Consider the following 21,584-nt stretch of genomic DNA (forward strand, 5'->3'; position numbering starts at 1 on the left):
CGTTGTAAGGGAGGAGGCCATTATGCGAGAGAATGCAAATCTCCGCGTGTGATGATTGCTACCGCGGATGGTGGATATGAGTCCGCTAGTGACTATGATGAGGAGACATTGGCTCTTATTACACGTGAAGAACATGGTGGAGATGATTCTGATCATGAGACGCAATACATGGCTCCTGAAGACGCTGACAGGTATGAATGTTTAGTTCCTCAACGTGTTTTGAGTGTGCAGGTCACACAAGCTGAGCAAAATCAGAGGCACAATTTGTTCCATACCAAGGGAGTTGTGAAGGAACGTTCTGTGCGCGTCATCATAGACGGAGGGAGCTGCAACAACTTGGCTAGCATGGAGATGGTGGAGAAGCTTTCTCTCACCACAAGACCACATCCACATCCTTACTACATCCAATGGTTCAACAACAGTGGCAAGGTTAAGGTAACACGTACTGTTCGTGTGCATTTTAGTATCTCTACCTATGCTGATTTATGTTGATTGTGATGTGGTACCTACGCAAGCATGTTCCTTATTACTTGGTAGACCATGGCAATTTGATAAAAATTCTGTACACCATGGTAGAAACAATCACTACACTCTTGTTCATAAGGATAAAAATATTACTTTGCTTCCTATGACTCCTGATTCCATTTTGAAAGATGATATTAATAGAGCTAATAAAGCACAACAGGAGAAGAATAAGAGTGAAAATCAGATTGTGGAAAAAGAATTTGAGCAACAAATGAAGCCTAATAATAAACCATCTAATGTTGCTTCTGAAATTAAATTGAAAAGTGCATGTTTATTTGCCACCAAATCTGATATTGATGAGCTAGATTTCAGCAAATCTGTTTGCTATGCTTTTGTGTGCAAAGAGGCATTATTTTCATTCGAGGACATGCCTTCCTCTTTGCCTCCTGCTGTCACTAACATTTTGCAGGAGTTCGCTGACGTTTTTCCACAAGACGTGCCACCGGGATTACCGCCTATTCGAGGGATTGAGCATCAGATTGACTTAATTCCCGGTGCTTCACTGCCAAACCGTGCACCATACCGTACCAATCCAGAGGAGACGAAGGAGATTATGCGTCAAGTACAAGAGCTTCTCGACAAAGGTTATATACGCGAATCCCTTAGTCCTTGTGCTGTTCCTATTATTCTAGTGCCGAAAAAGGATGGTACATCACGTATGTGTGTTGATCGTAGAGGCATTAATAATATTACTATTCGTTATCGTCATCCTATTCCTAGGCTAGATGATATGCTTGATGAATTGAGTGGCTCTACAATATTCTCCAAAGTTGATTTGCGTAGTGGCTACCATCAAATTCGTATGAAATTGGGAGATGAATGGAAAACAGCATTTAAAACTAAGTTTGGATTATATGAGTGGTTAGTCATGCCTTTTGGGTTAACTAATGCACCTAGTACTTTCATGAGATTAATGAACGAAGTTTTACGTGCTTTCATTGGACGATTTGTGGTAGTTTACTTTGATGACATATTGATTTATAGCAGATCTTTGGAAGAACATTTGGAACATTTACGTGCTTTTTTTATTGCTCTACGTGATGCACGTTTGTTTGGTAACCTTGGGAAGTGCACCTTTTGCACCGACCGAGTATCTTTTCTTGGCTATGTTGTTATTCCACAGGGAATTGAAGTTGATAAAGCCAAGATTGAAGCTATTGAGAGTTGGCCGCAGCCCAAAACGGTCACACAAGTGAGGAGTTTTCTTGGCCTCGCTGGATTCTATAGGCGTTTTGTGAGAGATTTCAGCACCATTGCTGCACCTCTCAATGAGCTTACAAAGAAAGATGTGCCTTTTCTTTGGGGTACTGCACAGGAAGAAGCCTTCACGGTATTGAAAGATAAGTTGACACATGCTCCTTTACTCCAACTTCCTGATTTTAATAAGACTTTTGAGCTTGAATGTGATGCTAGTGGAATTGGATTAGGAGGTGTGTTATTACAAGATGGCAAACCTGTTGCATACTTTTCTGAAAAATTGAGTGGGCCTAGTCTGAATTATTCTACTTATGATAAATAATTATATGCTCTTGTTCGGACTTTAGAAACATGGCAACATTATTTATGGCCCAAAGAATTTGTTATACATTCTGATCATGAATCTTTGAAACATATTAAAAGTCAAGCTAAACTGAATCGTAGACATGCTAAATGGGTTGAATTCATTGAGACTTTCCCTTATGTTGTTAAACACAAGAAGGGAAAAGAAAATGTTATTGCTGATGCATTGTCTCGTCGCTATACTATGCTTTCACAACTTGACTTCAAAATATTTGGTTTGGAGACCATCAAAGATCAATATGTGCATGATGCTGATTTTAAAGATGTAATGCAGAATTGTAAAGAAGGAAGAATGTGGAACAAGTTTGTTGTTAACGATGTATTTGTGTTTCGTGCTAACAAGCTATGCATTCCAGCTAGCTCCGTTCGTCTTTTGTTGTTGCAGGAGGCGCATGGAGGAGGATTAATGGGACACTTTGGCGTGAAGAAGACGGAGGACGTACTTGCTACACATTTCTTTTGGCCAAAGATGAGACGGGATGTTGAGCGTTTTATTGCTCGCTGCACTACATGTCAAAAAGCTAAGTCACGACTCAATCCTCATGGTTTATATATGCCTTTGCCTGTACCTAGTGTTCCTTGGGAGGATATATCTATGGACTTTGTTTTAGGTTTACCTCGAACAAAGAAGGGGAGGGATAGCATATTTGTTGTCGTGGATAGATTCTCGAAAATGGCACACTTTATACCATGTCATAAAAGCGATGATGCTGTTAATGTTGCTGATTTGTTCTTTCGTGAAATTATTCGCTTGCATGGTGTGCCAAATACTATTGTTTCAGATCGTGATACTAAATTTCTTAGCCACTTTTGGAGATGTTTATGGGCTAAGTTGGGGACTAAACTGCTCTTTAGTACTACTTGTCACCCCCAAACTGATGGACAAACTGAAGTAGTCAATAGAACGTTGTCTACTATGCTTAGGGCTGTTTTGAAGAGCCTCTTCCATCTTCGGAGAAGGTTAATTTTGATGCTAAACAACGTGCTGAATTGATTTTAAAAATGCATGAGTTAACTAAGGAAAACATTGAGCGTATGAATGCTAAATATAAACTTGCTGGAGATAAGGGTAGAAAACATGTTGTGTTTGCACCTGGAGATCTTGTTTGGTTACATTTGCGTAAGGATAGATTTCCTGATTTGCGCAAATCAAAGCTAATGCCACGTGCTGATGGTCCCTTTAAGGTGTTAGAGAAAATAAATGATAATGCATATAAACTTGAGCTGCCTGCAGATTTTGGGGTTAGTCCCACTTTTAACATTGCAGATTTGAAGCCTTATTTGTGTGAGGAAGATGAACTTCCGTCGAGGACGACTTCATTTCAAGAAGGGGAGGATGATGAGGACATCAATACAATTGTTACACCCACAGCCCCTGCTGCTATACATACTGGACCAATTACTAGAGCTCGTGCACGCCAACTAAATTACCAGGTACTTTCGTTTCTTGGTAATGATTCTAATGTTCATGAGAATATGATGCTGCCTAAATTGGATACGTTTGTTTTGCTTACAAATGAAGGGCCTAGCTTGGAGAAGGATGAACATTGGAGCAAGAACAAGCATGGAGATGATGGCATGCGCAAGGGGAACAAGAACGGAGTTACAAGTGATGATTTCAGGACTTTGAAGCCACCATAATGGGTGCATGAAGCCTTGGACGAAATATACAAGATGCCACTTCATAAATTTCGTCCCGAGGCTATTTTAGATGCTGCGTCACCTTATTATTGGGCCAGGCCCATGTAATTTCGAAATACATAAGTATAGGCTATTTTTAGAGTCCGTATGTGTGGGGAAACAAGAGATAGGGTTGATTTCGGACCCCTCCACCAAGGGCCACGAAATTCCCCCCTCTTCCTCCATATATACAGCCCTTAGGGCATCGTTTAGACTTTGGGTTTTGTTTAGATTAAAAGTTCGCCATAGCTGCAACTTCGCGTACTTCGTTTGTGTTCAACGACGAGACAAAGGCGTCACAGAACCCCACCTTGATCAATAAAGCTTTCATCTTATATTCGCAATATCCAGATTGCAATCTTAGTTTCTTGCTTGTTCTTCGTTTGCTCGCAGGAAACAGACCCTCGTGGTCAGGTTGATCGTGCTCCGGCGTGGTCAATAACCTCTCGGAGTTGGTTTAGCGATTGCTAAGGCGCGACGTCCTCGCACGTTCGTAGTCGGATCGTCAAAGTCGACTTCCACCAAAGCGATATCCATCATCTCATCGAAAGACGGGACACCTTTGCCTCTATCACGTCAAGTACAAGAGCTTCTCGACAAAGGTTATATACGCGAATCCCTTAGTCCTTGTGCTGTTCCTATTATTCTAGTGCCGAAAAAGGATGGTACATCACGTATGTGTGTTGATTGTAGAGGCATTAATAATATTACTATTCGTTATCGTCATCCTATTCCTAGGCTAGATGATATGCTTGATGAATTGAGTGTCTCCACAATATTCTCCAAAGTTGATTTGCGTAGTGGCTACCATCAAATTCGTATGAAATTGGGAGATGAATGGAAAACAACATTTAAAACTAAGTTTGGATTATATGAGTGGTTAGTCATGCCTTTTGGGTTAACTAATGCACCTAGTACTTTCATGAGATTAATGAACGAAGTTTTACGTGCTTTCATTGGACGATTTGTGGTAGTTTACTTTGATGACATATTGATTTATAGCAGATCTTTGGAAGAACATTTGGAACATTTACGTGCTGTTTTTATTGCTCTACGTGATGCACGTTTGTTTGGTAACCTTGGGAAGTGCACCTTTTGCACCGACCGAGTATCTTTTCTTGGCTATGTTGTTACTCCACAGGGAATTGAAGTTGATAAAGCCAAGATTGAAGCTATTGAGAGTTGGCCGCAGCCCAAAACGGTCACACAAGTGAGGAGTTTTCTTGGCCTCGCTGGATTCTATAGGCGTTTTGTGAGAGATTTCAGAACCATTGTTGCACCTCTCAATGAGCTTACAAAGAAAGATGTGCCTTTTCTTTGGGGTACTGCACAGGAAGAAGCCTTCACGATATTGAAAGATAAGTTGACACATGCTCCTTTACTCCAACTTCTTGATTTTAATAAGACTTTTGAGCTTGAATGTGATGCTAGTGGAATTGGATTAGGAGGTGTGTTATTACAAGATGGCAAACCTGTGGCATACTTTTCTGAAAAATTGAGTGGGCCTAGTCTGAATTATTCTACTTATGATAAAGAATTATATGCTCTTGTTCGGACTTTAGAAACATGGCAACATTATTTATGGCCCAAAGAATTTGTTATACATTCTGATCATGAATCTTTGAAACATATTAAAAGTAAAGCTAAACTGAATCGTAGACATGCTAAATGGGTTGAATTCATTGAGACTTTCCCTTATGTCATTAAACACAAGAAGGGAAAAGAAAATGTTATTGCTGATGCATTGTCTCGTCGCTATACTATGCTTTCACAACTTGACTTCAAAATATTTGGTTTGGAGACCATAAAAGATCAATATGTGCATGATGCTGATTTTAAAGATGTAATGCAGAATTGTAAAGAAGGAAGAATGTGGAACAAGTTTGTTGTTAACGATGGATTTGTGTTTCGTGCTAACAAGCTATGCATTCCAGCTAGCTCCGTTCGTCTTTTGTTGTTGCAGGAGGCGCATGGAGGAGGATTAATGGGACACTTTGGCGTGAAGAAGACGGAGGACGTACTTGCTACACATTTCTTTTGGCCAAAGATGAGACAGGATGTTGAGCGTTTTATTGCTCGCTGCACTACATGTCAAAAAGCTAAGTCACGACTCAATCCTCATGGTTTATATATGCCTTTGCCTGTACCTAGTGTTCCTTGGGAGGATATATCTATGGACTTTGTTTTAGGTTTACCTCGAACAAAGAAGGGGAGGGATAGCATATTTGTTGTTGTGGATAGATTCTCGCAAATGGCACACTTTATACCATGTCATAAAAGCGATGATGCTGTTAATGTTGCTGATTTGTTCTTTCGTGAAATTATTCGCTTGCATGGTGTGCCAAATACTATTGTTTCAGATCGTGATACTAAATTTCTTAGCCACTTTTGGAGATGTTTATGGGCTAAGTTGGGGACTAAACTGCTTTTTAGTACTACTTGTCACCCCCAAACTGATGGACAAACTGAAGTAGTCAATAGAACGTTGTCTACTATGCTTAGGGCTGTTTTGAAGAATAATAAGAAAATGTGGGAGGAATGCTTGCCTCATATTGAATTTGCTTATAATCGTTCATTGCATTCTAGATGTGCCCTTTTGAAGTTGTGTATGGTTTCCTACCTCGTGCACCTATTGATTTGTTGCCTCTTCCATCTTCGGAGAAGGTTAATTTTGATGGTAAACAACGTGCTGAATTGATTTTAAAAATGCATGAGTTAACTAAGGAAAACATTGAGCGCATGAATGCTAAATATAAACTTGCTGGATATAAGGGTAGAAAACATGTTGTGTTTGCACCTGGAGATCTTGTTTGGTTACATTTGCGTAAGGATAGATTTCCTGATTTGCGCAAATCAAAGTTAATGCCACGTGCTGATGGTCCCTTTAAGGTGTTAGAGAAAATAAATGATAATGCATATAAACTTGAGCTGCCAGCAGATTTTGGGGTTAGTCCCACTTTTAACATTGCAGATTTGAAGCCTTATTTGGGTGAGGAAGATGAACTTCCGTCGAGGACGACTTCATTTCAAGAAGGGGAGGATGATGAGGACATCAATACAATTGTTACACCCACAGCCCCTGATGCTATACATACTGGACCAATTACTAGAGCTCGTGCACGCCAACTAAATTACCAGGTACTTTCGTTTCTTGGTAATGATTCTAATGTTCATGAGAATATGATGCTGCCTAAATTGGATACATTTGTTTTGCTTACAAATGAAGGGCCTAGCTTGGAGAAGGATGAACATTGGAGCAAGAACAAGAATGGAGTTACAAGTGATGATTTCAGGACTTTGAAGCCACCATAATGGGTGCATGAAGCCTTGGACGAAATATACAAGATGCCACTTCATAAATTTCGTCCCGAGGCTATTTTAGGTGCTGCGTCACCTTATTATTGGGCCAGGCCCATGTAATTTCGAAATACATAAGTATAGGCTATTTTTAGAGTCCGTATGTGTGGGGAAACAAGAGATAGGGTTGATTTCGGACCCCTCCACCAAGGGCCACGAAATTCCCCCCCTCTTCCTCCATATATACAGCCCTTAGGGCATCGTTTAGACTTTGGGGTTTTGTTTAGATTGAAAGTTCGCCATAGCTGCAACTTCGCGTACTTCGTTTGTGTTCAACGACCAGACAAAGGCGTCACAGAACCCCACCTTGATCAATAAAGCTTTCATCTTATATTCGCAATATCCAGATTGCAATCTTAGTTTCTTGCTTGTTCTTCGTTTGCTCGCAGGAAACAGACCCTCGTGGTCAGGTTGATCGTGCTCCGGCGTGGTCAATAACCTCTCGGAGTTGGTTTAGCGATTGCTAAGGCGCGACGTCCTCGCACGTTCGTAGTCGGATCGTCAAAGTCGACTTCCACCAAAGCGAAATCCACCATCTCATCGAAAGACGGGACACCTTTGCCTCTATCACTACATGTCAAAAAGCTAAGTCACGACTCAATCCTCATGGTTTATATATGCCTTTGCCTGTACCTAGTGTTCCTTGGGAGGATATATCTATGGACTTTGTTTTAGGTTTACCTCGAACAAAGAAGGGGAGGGATAGCATATTTGTTGTCGTGGATAGATTCTCGAAAATGGCACACTTTATACCATGTCATAAAAGCGATGATGCTGTTAATGTTGCTGATTTGTTCTTTCGTGAAATTATTCGCTTGCATGGTGTGCCAAATACTATTGTTTCAGATCGTGATACTAAATTTCTTAGCCACTTTTGGAGATGTTTATGGGCTAAGTTGGGGACTAAACTGCTTTTTAGTACTACTTGTCACCCCCAAACTGATGGACAAACTTAAGTAGTCAATAGAACGTTGTCTACTATGCTTAGGGCTGTTTTGAAGAATAATAAGAAAATGTGGGAGGAATGCTTGCCTCATATTGAATTTGCTTATAATCGTTCATTGCATTCTACTACTAAGATGTGCCCTTTTGAAGTTGTGTATGGTTTCCTACCTCGTGCACCTATTGATTTGTTGCCTCTTCCATCTTCGGAGAAGGTTAATTTTGATGCTAAACAACGTGCTGAATTGATTTTAAAAATGCATGAGTTAACTAAGGAAAACATTGAGCGTATGAATGCTAAATATAAACTTGCTGGAGATAAGGGTAGAAAACATGTTGTGTTTGCACCTGGAGATCTTGTTTGGTTACATTTGCGTAAGGATAGATTTCCTGATTTGCGCAAATCAAAGTTAATGCCACGTGCTGATGGTCCCTTTAAGGTGTTAGAGAAAATAAATGATAATTGATAGAGGCGAGGGTCCCGATCTTTCGATGAGATGATGGATATCGCTTTGGTGGAAGTCGACTTTGACGATCCGACTACGAACGTGCGAGGACGTCGCGCCTTAGCAATCGCTAAACCAACTCCGAGAGGTTATTGACCACGCCGGAGCACGATCAACCTGACCACGAGGGTCTGTTTCCTGCGAGCAAACGAAGAACAAGCAAGAAACTAAGATTGCAATCTGGATATTGCGAATATAAGATGAAAGCTTTATTGATCAAGGTGGGGTTCTGTGACGCCTTTGTCTGGTCGTTGAACACAAACGAAGTACGCGAAGTTGCAGCTATGGCGAACTTTTAATCTAAACAAAACCCAAAGTCTAAACGATGCCCTAAGGGCTGTATATATGGAGGAAGAGGGGGAGAATTTCGTGGCCCTTGGTGGAGGGGTCCGAAATCAACCCTATCTCTTGTTTCCCCACACATATGGACTCTAAAAATAGCCTATACTTATGTATTTCGAAATTACATGGGCCTGGCCCAATAATAAGGTGACGCAGCACCTAAAATAGCCTCGGGACGAAATTTATGAAGTGGCGTCTTGTATATTTCGTCCAAGGCTTCATGCACCCATTATGGTGGCTTCAAAGTCCTGAAATCATCACTTGTAACTCCGTTCTTGTTTCCCTTGCGCATGCCATCATCTCCATGCTTGTTCTTGCTCCAATGTTCATCCTTCTCCAAGCTAGGCCCTTCATTTGTAAGCAAAACAAATGTATCCAATTTAGGCAGCATCATATTCTCATGAACATTAGAATCATTACCAAGAAACGAAAGTACCTGGTAATTTAGTTGGCGTGCACGAGCTCTAGTAATTGGTCCAGTATGTATAGCAGCAGGGGCTGTGGGTGTAACAATTGTATTGATGTCCTCATCAAACACCTTAAAGGGACCATCAGCACGTGGCATTAGCTTTGATTTGCGCAAATCAGGAAATCTATCCTTACGCAAATGTAACCAAACAAGATCTCCAGGTGCAAACACAACATGTTTTCTACCCTTATCTCCAGCAAGTTTATATTTAGCATTCATACGCTCAATGTTTTCCTTAGTTAACTCATGCATTTTTAAAATCAATTCAGCACGTTGTTTAGCATCAAAATTAACCTTCTCCGAAGATGGAAGAGGCAACAAATCAATAGGTGCACGAGGTAGGAAACCATACACAACTTCAAAAGGGCACATCTTAGTAGTAGAATGCAATGAACGATTATAAGCAAATTCAATATGAGGCAAGCATTCCTCCCACATTTTCTTATTATTCTTCAAAACAGCCCTAAGCATAGTAGACAACGTTCTATTGACTACTTAAGTTTGTCCATCAGTTTGGGGGTGACAAGTAGTACTAAAAAGCAGTTTAGTCCCCAACTTAGCCCATAAACATCTCCAAAAGTGGCTAAGAAATTTAGTATCACGATCTGAAACAATAGTATTTGGCACACCATGCAAGCGAATAATTTCACGAAAGAACAAATCAGCAACATTAACAGCATCATCGCTTTTATGACATGGTATAAAGTGTGCCATTTTCGAGAATCTATCCACGACAACAAATATGCTATCCCTCCCCTTCTTTGTTCGAGGTAAACCTAAAACAAAGTCCATAGATATATCCTCCCAAGGAACACTAGGTACAGGCAAAGGCATATATAAACCATGAGGATTGAGTCGTGACTTAGCTTTTTGACATGTAGTGCATCGAGCAATAAAACGCTCAACATCCCGTCTCATCTTTGGCCAAAAGAAATGTGTAGCAAGTACGTCCTCCGTCTTCTTCACGCCAAAGTGTCCCATTAATCCTCCTCCATGCGCCTCCTGCAACAACAAAAGACGAACGGAGCTAGCTGGAATGCATAGCTTGTTAGCACGAAACACAAATCCATCGTTAACGACAAACTTGTTCCACATTCTTCCTTCTTTACAATTCTGCATTACATCTTTAAAATCAGCATCATGCACATATTGTTCTTTGATGGTCTCTAAACCAAATATTTTGAAGTCAAGTTGTGAAAGCATAGTATAGCGACGAGACAATGCATCAGCAATAACATTTTCTTTTCCCTTCTTGTGTTTAATGACATAAGGGAAAGTCTCAATGAATTCAACCCATTTAGCATGTCTACGATTCAGTTTAGCTTGACTTTTAATATGTTTCAAAGATTCATGATCAGAATGTATAACAAATTCTTTGGGCCATAAATAATGTTGCCATGTTTCTAAAGTCCGAACAAGAGCATATAATTCTTTATCATAAGTAGAATAATTCAGACTAGGCCCACTCAATTTTTCAGAAAAGTATGCAACAGGTTTGCCATCTTGTAATAACACACCTCCTAATCCAATTCCACTAGCATCACATTCAAGCTCAAAAGTCTTATTAAAATCAGGAAGTTGGAGTAAAGGAGCATGTGTCAACTTATCTTTCAATACCGTGAAGACTTCTTCCTGTGCAGTACCCCAAACAAAAGGCACATCTTTCTTTGTAAGCTCATTGAGAGGTGCAGCAATGGTGCTGAAATCTCTCACAAAACGCCGATAGAATCCAGCGAGGCCAAGAAAACTCCTCACTTGTGTGACCGTTTTGGGCTGCGGCCAACTCTCAATAGCTTCAATCTTGGCTTTATCAACTTCAATTCCCTGTGGAGTAACAACATAGCCAAGAAAAGATACTCGGTCGGTGCAAAAGGTGCACTTCCCAAGGTTACCAAACAAACGTGCATCACGTAGAGCAATAAAAACAGCACGTAAATGTTCCAAATGTTCCTCCAAAGATCTGCTATAAATCAATATGTCATCAAAGTAAACTACCACAAATCGTCCAATGAAAGCACGTAAAACTTCGTTCATTAATCTCATGAAAGTACTAGGTGCATTAGTTAACCCAAAAGGCATGAGTAACCACTCATATAATCCAAACTTAGTTTTAAATGCTGTTTTTCATTCATCTCCCAATTTCATATGAATTTGATGGTAGCCACTACGCAAATCAACTTTGGAGAATATTGTAGAGCCACTCAATTCATCAAGCATATCATCTAGCCTAGGAATAGGATGACGATAACGAATAGTAATATTATTAATGCCTCTACAATCAACACACATACGTGATGATAGAGGCAAAGGTGTCCCGTCTTTCGATGAGATGGTGGATTTCGCTTTGGTGGAAGTCGACTTTGACGATCCGACTACGAACGTGCGAGGACGTCGCGCCTTAGCAATCGCTAAACCAACTCCGAGAGGTTATTGACCACGCCGGAGCACGATCAACCTGACCACGAGGGTCTGTTTCCTGCGAGCAAACGAAGAACAAGCAAGAAACTGAGATTGCAATCTGGATATTGCGAATATAAGATGAAAGCTTTATTGATCAAGGTGGGGTTCTGTGACGCCTTTGTCTGGTCGTTGAACACAAACGAAGTACGCGAAGTTGCAGCTATGGCGAACTTTTAATCTAAACAAAACCCAAAGTCTAAACGATGCCCTAAGGGCTGTATATATGGAAATCTGATACCACTTGATAGAGGCAAAGGTGTCCCGTCTTTCGATGAGATGATGGATATCGCTTTGGTGGCAGTCGACTTTGACGATCCGACTATGAACGTGCGAGGACGTCGCGCCTTAGCAATCGCTAAACCAACTCCAAGAGGTTATTGACCACGCCGGAGCACGATCAACCTGACCACGAGGGTCTGTTTCCTGCGAGCAAACGAAGAACAAGCAAGAAACTGAGATTGCGATCTGGATATTGCGAATATAAGATGAAAGCTTTATTGATCAAGGTGGGGTTCTGTGACGCCTTTGTCTGGTCGTTGAACACAAACGAAGTACGCGAAGTTGCAGCTATGGCGAACTTTTAATCTAAACAAAACCCAAAGTCTAAACGATGCCCTAAGGGCTGTATATATGGAGGAAGAGGGGGTGAATTTCGTGGCCCTTGGTGGAGGGGTCCGAAATCAACCCTATCTCTTGTTTCCCCACACATACGGACTCTAAAAATAGCCTATACTTATGTATTTCGAAATTACATGGGCCTGGCCCAATAATAAGGTGACGCAGCACCTAAAATAGCCTCGGGACGAAATTTATGAAGTGGCATCTTGTATATTTCGTCCAAGGCTTCGTGCACCCATTATGGTGGCTTCAAAGTCCTGAAATCATCACTTGTAACTCCGTTCTTGTTCCCCTTGCGCATGCCATCATCTCCATGCTTGTTCTTGCTCCAATGTCCATCCTTCTCCAAGCTAGGCCCTTCATTTGTAAGCAAAACAAATGTATCCAATCTAGGCAGCATCATATTCTCATGAACATTAGAATCATTACCAAGAAACGAAAGTACCTGGTAATTTAGTTGGCGTGCACGAGCTCTAGTAATTGGTCCAGTATGTATAGCAGCAGGGGCTGTGGGTGTAACAATTGTATTGATGTCCTCATCAGCTTGCTCACAGAATAGCGGCCGGTTGTTCCGCCCGGGCGGTGGTTGGGCGGTTGTACCGGTCCTCCCAGGCTGGGTGGAATGCCTCCTTGATGTGGATGTCCATCTTGCACCACTCCTTCTCCTTGGCTGCTTTCATGGTACCTGAGCACACAAAGTGTCTCCGTTTGAGGTAGTAGCCATGTCTCAAATGGGTCAAACGGAAATTCAACAAGGAGAGAGTTAACCTTGGATTGGATGGCACATGCTCGGGCTCTTGTCATGGGTCCTCTTGGAGCAAGTGTAGTCGAAGTAGAGTCCATGGGGATGATGGAAGGATGCTCCGCATCATCTCCCCTCCCTTGGGAAAGATCCGACCTCGGATCAAAATCTGCATCACCATGGAAAGGCGCGAGGTCTTTGACATTGAAGATGTCGCTCACAGTGTACTTGTCTCATGGGAGTTCAATCTTGTAGGCGTTGTTGTTGTAGCGCGCTAGCACCTTGAAGGGTCCGTCGGCTCGAGGGAGAAGCTTAGACTTGCGTTCGTTGGGGAAGCGGTCCTTGCGGAGGTGTAGCCACACGAGATCACCAACATTGAATACCATGGGTTGCTTGTTGATGTTGAGCTTGGTCGCTAGTCGTTGTACTTGGCGCTCGACGGTGTGTCTTGTATCCTCATGCATCTTCTTGATGTAGCTTGCCCGTGCACTCGCATCCATGTTGGTGCGCTCTTGTAGAGGAAGAGGTAGAATGTCCAATGGTGACAACGGGTTGAAGCCGTAGACGACTTCGAAAGGGGACTTGCCGGTAGTCGAATGTCTTGCACGGTTGTAGGCGTACTCGGCGATGGGTAGACACGCCTCCCACTCCTTGATGTTCTTCTTGATCAACACGCGAAGTAGAGTGGATAGTGTCCGGTTCGTCACCTCCGCTTGGCCGTCGGTTTGAGGATGGTATGCGGATGAGAACAAGAGCTTGATTCCGAGCTTGGCGCATAGCGTCTTCCAAAAGTAACTCAAGAACTTGACGTCACGGTCGGAGACGATCGTCTTTGGCAATCCATGAAGTTGCAAGATTTCCCTACAAAAGAGATTAGCAATATGTGAAGCATCGTCTATCTTGTTGCAAGGAATGAAATGTGCCATCTTAGAAAATCTGTCCACAGCAACAAAGACGGAATCCTTGCCATTTTGAGTTCTAGGCAAACCAAGTATAAAAGCCATGCTAATGTCTTCCCAAGGTTGATAAGGAATGGGAAGGGGCATGTAAAGACCATGGGATTGAGCTTTTGACTTAGCTTTGCGACATGTAGAGCAACGGTTGGTGAAGCGTGAGACATCACGAAACATCTTGGGCCAAAAGTAGTTCTTGGAGAGCGTGGCGAAAGTCTTGTCGCGTCCAAAGTGTCCCATAAGGCCGCCTCCATGAGCCTCTTGCAAAAGGAGCAAACGAAGGGAAGACTCGGGAATGCAAAGTTTGTTAGCTCTCATAAGATAATCATCCTTTATGTAGTATCGTTCCCAAGACGTGTGTGTCAAACACTTAGCATAAGGAGTAGCAAAAGAAGGATCATGCTCATGCAAGTCTTTTATATGCTCAAAACCAATAACACTCAACTCAAGTTGAGTGACAAGCATGCATATGCGTGAAAGTGCATCCGCAACGACATTTTCTTTACCCTTAATGTACTTGATCACATAAGGAAAAGATTCAATGAATTCACTCCATTTGGCATGACGCTTGTTCAATTTAGTTTGTCCTGTTAAGTACTTAAGCGTTTCATGATCGGTATGGATGACAAACTCATGAGGTCTAAGATAATATTCCCAAACATGTAGCACACGCACTAAAGCATACAATTCTTTGTCATAGATGGGATAATTAAGTTGAGCACCGGAGAGTTTTTCACTAAAATAAGCAATGGCTCGTTTTTCTTGCATCAAAGCTCCGCCAATTCCGGTACCACTTGCATCACAATAAACCTCAAAAGTTTTGTCAAAATTGGGCAAAGCAAGAATCGGAGCATGAGTAAGCAAAGACTTGAGCTCATTAAAAGTGGTGGATTGTAAAGATCCCCAAACAAAAGGAGCATTCTTCTTACTCAAGGTATGCAAAGGAGCGGCAATTGTGCTAAAGTTTTTCACAAATCGGCGATAAAATCCTGCAAGGCCAAGTGATGAGGACATGACTACCTTGGATACGACCAAAAATATTGCATACATGCATATTTGTCAGGTGATTTCTAATGCAAACTATTCAATAGTCTATTTATGTTATCCAGAACAAAAATACTTCACACACTTTTGTGTTTTGTCTAATTGCAGGTGTATGGGACATTTGTACAATCCACATATGAAGATAAGGGAAAAGGAGATGTTTAGGTTGTGTTCAAAAAGTCCTCTCACGTCACTTTTGGGCCAAGAGAAGATAGAGTCCAAGTCTCTCACGTTCTGGATTCAGATTCGGATTGCACAGACATACCTGACTCAAAACGCCAACAACTTTTTCATACGGACTCCGAATTGGGTGATTCTTTTTTTGTTGGAAACTAGATTTCGTGCTCTTTCCATCCCAATTGGATTCACCTTCAAATTCGTCCGGAGCGTTGAGTTACGGACGAAACAATCTGACGTTGCAGCAGAATCCGAGTCAAACTACAAGCCCAAAGGTGTTGCATCACCTCCACTTGGGCCCATGAGCCTTGTACGACCTAGGGTTAGTTTTAGGCTGCCTTGGGACGTCCTCCCACCTCCTTGGCCGCCACCCCTTGCTCCTATATAAGTAGATCCATCTAGTAGCTTTTTCCTTGGGATTTGTTTAGTTAAAAATTAGCAATTGCAACTTCGTGTACTTCGTTTGTGTCCAACGACCAGACCAAGACCGCTTACGGATCCCCACCATTATCAATACCTCATATATATTTGCAATATTCAGATTGCTTTATCATATTCTTGCTCGTTCTTCGATTGCTTGCAGGAATAGACCTTCGTGGTCAGGCTGGCCGTGCTTCCGGCATCGTCAGTAACCTCAGGAGATTGGTTTAGCGATTGCTAAGGCGCAACGTCGTGCACGTTTGTAGTCGGATCGTCAAAGTCGTCTCCACCAAATCGATAGTTATCATCTCATCGAAAGATCGGGACACCCTCGCCTCTATCAAGTGGTATCAGTTTTCAGGTTGCTCGGTGAGAATTTCCAGTTTTCCTAGATTAGATTTATTTTCTTATCTATTGTCCAAGAAAAATCCACAAAAAAGAGTTAGATCTATTCATCCTTTGTCCAAGCCAGTCTGAGCCTTTGCAAATTTCTTTTCATTGCTTGTATAGTTGAATTATCGGTTGCATCGTCGTGTCGAGTTGCTGGTCCTAGTGTCTAGGTCGTTTAGAGTTTCGAGTTTTCTTCACATTAGTCACGTCGCCGCTGCATCGTTATCCCTTCCGCTGTCCACCACCCATCCATCAATTTCCTCCACGTGCTACCCACCGTTCATTGTCATAGTTGAGATCGTTCCCATCTTCGCTTGATCCAATCTACATCTTACCTAGTTTGTTTTGGAAAGAGGGAGAGAGAAAAAAAAGATAGAGAAAAAAAACGAGAGAAAAAAAAGTAAAAAAAAAGTCAGAGAAAAAAAAAGAAAGGAAAAGAAAAAAAAGTGTGATAAAAAAAGAGAGGAGAAAATAACAAAATTCGGATATATCTAGACTCAATCTCGTAGTTGAATTCGGATTGGAACCTGTTTTGTGCATTGTTCAGTAAAACAGGCATAACTTCCTCATATGAAGTCTGTTTTGGCTCCGCGAGTACTCAAATGAAAGCTAGCGACGAGCCGCATCTAAATAGTTGCAGAAGCTAGTTCAGTATTTGGCTCCTCAACATCAGCTTCTAAATAGGTCTATTGCTATTGTGATCTTCATTTATATCTTGCTGTCTAGAGCTACTTCATATCCTTTATTGATGCTAGTTGTGCTACGACGTGACCTCATTAGTGTTCTAGGCTCGCGTCTCTAGTTTGGTCTAGCCTAGGACCAGCACAGTACCGTCGTTGAGCGTTTATTCAACATTGCATCTCTGAATTGATTATTGCTAATCTTTTGCTACCATATATAGCTAACCCAGCTCCACATATTTCTACACCGTGTATACGACGTTCCCCTGGCAATCGTTTTACACAATTTTCGGAGTTATTTGACACCACTGGTTGCCTGTCACCACCTGCCGCATGGTAAGAACTTGTAAGATATTGATATTTGCTTTACTGTGAGCACTTTACAACCACATCCTAGTAGTTCATAGGAACATTATTCTCGAATTTTGGTTCTTGTTTCTACTAATCATGACAGGTTCCAGAGATAGAAGTTCTTGGATGACGGACACATCTTCACCATCACGAGAGTTGGGACAACACACACAAGCATATGGTCAGGTTATCTCTTTACCATCATTTGAGGGTAGATTTAATCCTGCTATTTATCTAGCTTGGAAGCTTGAAGTAGAACAAGTTTTTAGTCACCATGATTTTTCTGAACTTGAGAGAGTACGAACTACCATTAGAGCATTTACTGGTTTTGCTTCTGTTTGGTGGAGTGTACATTGTAAGAAAAACATTGATAACCAACCCACAACTTGGAAAGTTTTGAAAGCTGTAATGAGACAACAATTTTTTCCTCCTTACTATCGTCGTGAATTGCGTTGCAAATTGGAGCAATTAAAACAAGGCAGTAACACTGTTCATGCTTACTACCAAGAGTTCAAATCTTATATGCATCATTGTGACATAGAAGAATCTGAGGATGATACAGTGAATAGATTTTTTGGTGGTTTGAACCATGATATTCAGGCAAGATTTCAGTATATTCCTCGTTGCATTACTGGTATGTATGTCCGTGCTTGTACCTTTGAGAGACAAATACAGGAGGATGCATTGGGTGACTACAACAACTACTATTCCAGTTCATGCTCACCACCGCCGGTCGGTTACTCCACTATTGCACCTACTAGAGCAGCCCCACCTCGGATTGTGAGCGCAATATCATCTCAAGAGTATGGTACATTGTCAATGTCCGTACCTACATCAACTACATCTCTGCGAGGTAACAGTAAAGGTCTTGATGATATAACTTCACATGAGAATGAAGCATGCCTAGTTAACTTGAATGCATCATGTGTTGAGTTACCTGTTGATTTGAGCACACCACCTATTTTAGAGACTCTTGTTACTGTCATGAATGCGTCATGTGATCAAACAACTAAAATATCAACAATTTTGAGTGCACCCATTGAATTAACTGTTGATGCAAAAGAACCAATGTTTAATCATTTTGATATGACCTCTAATCTTGATGATGATTCTGTGTCCAATGACTTATTGCATGTTTGCTTATTTAAGCATGTTGTAGCATGTAAATTTGATGCAAGTAAGGTTTATTCATCGAAGTTATGATGGTTTAATGATGAACATTGCCAATCTTTTGAAGTGAATATGAGCTTCACTTATATGTGCAAACTGAGTTGCAATATTTTCATGCCTTCTACTTCTTGTGATAATTTACATGTATGCAATCTTTTGAAGTGAATATGAGCTTCACTTATAAGGCTTTAGATTTTATGAACAATGAAAGTTACTCATGTATACATGTGACATATGTGCAAAAATCAAGGGAAGTTAAAATGGATGACATATACATATACAAGATGTACACCTTGTCTCTTTTGTTAGCCACATTTCAGATTAAGCAATGCCGAGGACGGCTTTGTTTTCAAAAAGGGGAGGATGATGAGGACATGACTACTTTGGATACGACCAAAAATATTGCATACATGCATATTTGTCAGGTGATTTCTAATGCAAATTATTCAATAGTCTATTTATGTTATCCAGAACAAAAATACTTCACACACTTTTGTGTTTTGTCTAATTGCAGGTGTATGGGACATTTGTACAATCCACATATGAAGATAAGGGAAAAGGAGATGTTTAGGTTGTGTTCAAAAAGTCCTCTCACGTCACTTTTGGGCCAAGAGAAGATAGAGTCCAAGTCTCTCACGTTCTGGATTCAGATTCGGATTGCACAGACATACCTTACTCAAAATGCCAACAACTTTTTCATACGGACTCCGAATTGGGTGATTCTTTTTTTGTTGGAAACTAGATTTCGTGCTCTTTCCATCCCAATTGGATTCACCTTCAAATTCGTCCGGAGCGTTGAGTTACGGACGAAACAGTCTGACGTTGCAGCAGAATCCGAGTCAAACTACAAGCCCAAAGGTGTTGCATCACCTCCACTTGGGCCCATGAGCCTTGTACGACCTAGGGTTAGTTTTACGCTGCCTTGGGACGTCCTCCCACCTCCTTGGCCGCCACCCCTTGCTCCTATATAAGTAGATCCATCTAGTAGCTTTTTCCTGGGGATTTGTTTAGTTAAAAGTTAGCCATTGCAACTTCGTGTACTTCGTTTGTGTCCAACGACCAGACCAAGACCGCTTACGGATCCCCACCATTATCAATACTTCATATATATTTGCGATATTCAGATTGCTTTATCATATTCTTGCTCGTTCTTCGATTGCTTGCAGGAATAGACCTTCGTGGTCAGGTTGATCGTGCTCCAGCGTGGTCAATAACCTCTCGGAGTTGGTTTAGCGATTGCTAAGGCGCAACGTCGTGCACGTTTGTAGTCGGATCGTCAAAGTCGTCTCCACCAAATCGATAGTTATCATCTCATCGAAAGATCGGGACACCCTCGCCTCTATCACCAAGGAAACTACGCACTTGTTGCAAATTGGTTGGTTTGGGCCAAGTTTTAATTGCCTCAATTTTAGTTTCGTCTACTTGAACACCTTTTGAAGAGGCAACAAATCCCAAGAAAACCACTTTGTCAACACCAAACGTACATTTTTTCAAGTTTGCATAAAGGCTTTCCTTGCGAAGGGTTTGCAAAACAGATTTAACATGATTAATATGGTCTTTCATTGTTTTGCTAAACACAAGAATATCATCAAAGTAAACCACAACGAAGACTCCTATGTAAGGTCTAAGCACATGATGCATAAGACGCACGAAAGTTCCGAGAGCTTCGGACAAACCCATAGGCATCACTAACCACTCATATAAGCCAAATTTGGTTTTGAAAGCGGTTTTCCATTCATCACCTTCTTGAATGCGAATTTGATAATAGCCACTTTTAAGGTCAATTTTTTAGAAAAAGTTGGCTCCGCTAAGTTCATCAAGCATATCATCTAAGCGAGGAATGGGATGCCTATAGCGAACGGTAATAGCATTTATAGGTCTACAATCGGAACACAAGCGGAAACTTCCATCGGGCTTAGGCACAAGTATAACGGGAACGGCACAAGGGCTTAAGCTTTCACGTACATGACCGTTGTCGATGAGTTGTTGTACTTGCCGTTGGATTTCCCTTGTCTCTTCGGGGTTGACACGGTATGGAGCTTTGTTTGGAAGTGGCACTCCAGGGATGAGGTCGATTCGATGCTCAATGCCTCCTAGGGGAGGTAGACCCGGAGGTAGCTCATCGGGGAAAACATCTTGGAATTCCTGCAAAAGAGATTGAAACACCAAAGGTAGCTCGTGAATGGTGTTAGTTTTTGGTTCTCCATCCTTGCACACAAGGACAAAGTGCATCACACTCGATGGGTTCTCACACACTTCTCTCATCTCACATTTGGTGGCAAATAGGATGAGGTTTTTCTCTCTAGGCGAAGAGGCGCTCATATTTGGCTTGTGGCTCTCACTCACTTTTGGGTGGGTCACTTTCTCACTCTTCTGTCCATAGTGGGTGGCTTGCTTGTCGGCTATCACTTGACTAGGAGACATAGGTCGTAGCACATACTCCTTCCCTTTCATCTTGAAGCTATAGTGATTGGTGCGCCCATTGTGGATCACACCACGGTCGAATTGCCATGGTCGACCAAGAAGGAGGTGGCAAACGGTCATTGGGACCACATCACATTCCAAAGTGTCTTCATAAGCACCTATTTTGAAAGAGACTTGGACCGTATGCTCGACTCGTATAGTGCCGGAGTCACTTAGCCATTGAACCTTGTAGGGGTGCGGGTGCTTCTTCTTGACCAATTGAAGCTTGGAGCATAGTTCTTCACTTGCCAAGTTGTGGCAACTACCTCCATCGATGATGACCTTGACGGACCTTCCATTGATGCCGGCCTTTGTGTGGAAGATGTGGCATCTTTGGTCTTCTTCTTGTTGATGTTGAAGTGTCAAGACTTTGGAGACAACGAGAGCAGGGCTCGAATCCTCATCACAAAAGACTTGATCATCTTCATCTTCGTTCATGCGCCGATGCATGGCCACTTGCTCAAGGGCTTCCATCTCCTCTTCACTCATTGAGTCATATGTGCCGTCGTCATTGAGGATCATGGTGCGCTTATACGTGCATTCATAGGACTTGTGGCCTCGGCCGCCGCAAGTGAAACACTTGAAGGAGCTTGTTTTGACGGACTCATCGGTCGGAGTAGATGATGAAGCACACGGCTTGAAGTTGCTTGTAGTAGGAGGAAGACGACTTGAACTTGTCGGATTTTTCTTGTAACTTGACTTGTCGTCGTTGCTTGGAGAAGGTTTTGTTGACGT

The sequence above is a fragment of the Triticum aestivum genome, chromosome 1B (genome assembly GCF_018294505.1).
Source record: "Triticum aestivum cultivar Chinese Spring chromosome 1B, IWGSC CS RefSeq v2.1, whole genome shotgun sequence".
Lineage (NCBI taxonomy): Eukaryota > Viridiplantae > Streptophyta > Magnoliopsida > Poales > Poaceae > Triticum > Triticum aestivum.